Here is a 3,574-nt window from a genome sequence, read left to right on the forward strand (position 1 = left end):
ATTGTGTATCATTATTTTATGCTTTAACTATTGAAAAAATAGCAGATATACAAGCTGCGAGCTTGTAGATCTGCTATTTTTGAAATATCGTGAAAATTTGAATTTTGACCCGATTCTATAAGTGTCTTTTGAATCCTTCTAAGGTTTTTTGAAAAACCTATGTTTCTATGTCAGCAATCTGGCTATAGCCATCGTCAAAGAAAAGGTCCTTTTCACTTAAATGTGAAAAGTTAGTCTGTTCTTGAGAGACTACTATGTCAGTGGTTCTCGTTTTCATGTGAAGAACCCCCAAAATAATATTTATTTAGCCACGGACCCGCATCTCAAAATATTTCGTTCCAGGGACCACCCAGAAGCAAAATTTGAGTTACAAACGTTCGCTTTGAAAATACATATTTTCAAAGATTTGCACACATTTTCACGACTTTAAAAAAATAGCAGATCTACAAGCTCGCAGTGAGCTTGTATACCTGCTATTTTTTAATAGTTAAAGCATCCAATAATTTTAGGCCTAAATGGGTTAAATCACAGACCATTCAGCAGAGCGGACACGGGATTCAAAAAAATATATTTCATGTTTCAAAATGTTCAAATAATTAAACTAATCTTATATAGATAGGAGAAAAAACATTTTGAATCTCCAAATATATTGGATATGTATTTGGCAAAATGGATCTCCGGAATCCAAGGCACATATTTAGCCGCAGATATATATTTTGAAATAATATATGAAATATTGTTTTTGCTATTGTGGATTGAATGTGCACACTTGAACTCGTCTTAAGTTTTATTTGTGCGGCACTTTGATAAACCGAAACTGCATTATTTTTAACAAAATGCTGAGCAAAACTAAATTCTGCCTGGTGCATGAAGTCTTAAGAGTTTGCAAGGGGTTAAAGGTTGACTCTTAATGCCTATTGGAACATTTAAATGACCAACCTTGTATCAAGATTGTGTCTATCAATCTCTTTGGGGCCAAGTAAAAAAAAACATTCCCAAGATGAACCTAAATGTTATGCAGCGCTGTTTCTGCAAACACACACACAATTTAATAGACAAGAAGTTAAAATTGGTTTCTTTGACAGGAACCCTCTCCAAGACACCGTAGTTAAGACTGGGCACTGGGCAATGTATTAAGTGCCAGTTTGATGTGCACTATTCCATAAAGTTGACCACTGGTTGCTTATTGCTCCGTAGATAAGACAACGATAAGACTATCACTTGGTGTTGTAAATGATGCAAGAAGATGCATGCTAGACAGGTTATGTAGGGTAAGGAAACAGGAGCACTTAGGTAGAAGTCCTGTTTGGTTGGTCTGTTAAGTGTTGTATATGTCATAGTATATTAGAGAAACAGCACATTCGAGACGCGGAGCACTCGTGGTGCGGCACGGGGCGGAGCAAGCGGTCGCCACAACAACGTACTCCAGGCGGTGCGCCGCTCTATTGTCCACGACACTGCGAGCGGCTACCGAAGCCCCCCTGTATCCACGAAGCCCAAACGAGTTACGAGGCCCCCCTGGGTCCACGAAGCCCCAAGCGGCGCGAAGGCCAGCGGACCTTGGTCCTGCTCTTCGCTCCCGAGCGCCGCGAAGAGCGGGCCAGGGCCGCGCGGCCGGCGGAGCGCCGCGCGAGTTACGAAGCCGTGGTGAATGCAACGGCCTGGGCAAGCGCACGTTAAACGCCCTGTCCAAGTGACTACAATGGAGCTAATGGCTAGGCTAGGCTAGGCTAGGCTAGGCTAGGCTAGTAAATAAAGAGTAAACACTTCCGGTCTGCGGCGAGTTCAAAGCGTGACGTAACTCTCTTATATACACTCTGGTGAATGGCAGAGCAGTGGCTGACGTCGCCATCTGGTGGTGATTAGTGTGTGGTGAACGTCAAAACGAGTGCTCCTTGACAACTTTTACTGGTTTCTTGAACATACTGTAACATATACACCAATGGTTCTCAACCTTTTCAGGCTGTGACCCCCAAAACAATCATATTTTAACTGGGGACCCCCCCACTCTGACGAGCACTAAGAGTTGAGGCATTACATTTTGTATATCAGGGTTATATTGTGAAAATAGCCGATCTACATGCTCACAACGCCTTGCAACACAATTTCTGCCTCTAATATTTGACAATTTGGCCAATGTTTAATTTGTAATTTTAGAGGTATTAAAAAGTCCTTAAATTGTCACCGTGCAGATACCCTCTATACACCTAAACTTTTGAGAGAGAAAACAACCTTGCACATTAAGTAAATCGTCTGGGGGACCCCCCAAAATAATTTGGGGACCCCCCTGGGGGTCCCGACCCACAGGTTGAGAACCACTGGTATACAAGTGGTGTACAAATAAGTCTAAATCAGGCTTTAGGGTAATTGTTTACTCTTAAGGGTTCTATTTCCTGTTCTTTCTCTTCGTGTTTGCGGGCACCGCAAATCCTAAATAAGTCTTTCGAATCTACTACAACTGTGTATTAAATCAACAATTTAAGTAATTATTTTAGAATGTTATATATGGGCTCAAACCCCATATACTGTATGCATTACAAGGACACTGCATGTATGCATACTGTGGTAATCAGCTGTTTGAGACTTTAGTAATGGATTACTGGAATCTCGTTTGCTTTGTTGAAAGCCCATTGAAAATGAAGAACATTTGAGGAGGATTTTTGCCAATTGTAGCTGGAAAGGTTATTTTTATTCTCTTTTCGGAATGAGATTTGACGCTTGAACTTTCAGGACCAACTTAAGAGCAACGGATTGCTTGCTATTTATTTTAATTTTATCTTATTCTTTTTTTTTTGTATTGTCACTATATCTTATGTTATAAGATGTAATTCATGTAATAAATAATAAAAAGCTTATCTTTTTGTTTATATTATGCATTCATCCACATTTATTCTCTTCTCAAACTTTTCAGGCCGCAACCCCCCCAAAATAATCATATTTGATTCCTGATAAGCACATGGAATTGTAGGGTTGAGGCATTCAATTTGGTTTGTCCCGATCCCACACAGGTATTGTGAAAATAGCCAATCTACTTGCAAGGTATAATTGTGATCATGTAGATCGGCTATTTTCTCTATTTGCATTTTTGCCCTCAGGTAATATTTAACGTTTGTCCATTTTTTTAATAGTCTAGTTTTGACTAGATACTGTATTGCAGGTCCCGCCACAATAACATGGTTTGCGAACGACCAGGAAAATAATGATTATGTGATACAATTTGAAAGGATTTACATAAATATTAAAGTGATATTTTCAGTCACTTTAAAACAAGGCATGCCTTGTGGCTTGTGAGTACAGTCCTGCACACTTGAATAAACGGACAATACATTTTCAGTTGGTTTGACAATTTCCTATTCTGCATCCCTATTCTGGGGGAAACGTTTGCCAAAAATAGGAGGTCTATACTATACAGCAGGGGTCTTCAAAGTTTTAAGGGCAAGGACCCCTTAGTTGAGAGAGAGATGAAGCAGGGACCCCCACAACCTTTTCAGAGATTCCATAAGTTTCATTGTTTGACAGCACAATCATCAGTGTATTTTGGATTCACATCAATTTGTGTTTTCAGATATTTAAC

This window comes from Nannobrachium achirus (genome assembly GCF_963921795.1).
Source record: "Nannobrachium achirus genome assembly, chromosome: 24".
NCBI classification, from domain to species: domain Eukaryota; kingdom Metazoa; phylum Chordata; class Actinopteri; order Myctophiformes; family Myctophidae; genus Nannobrachium; species Nannobrachium achirus.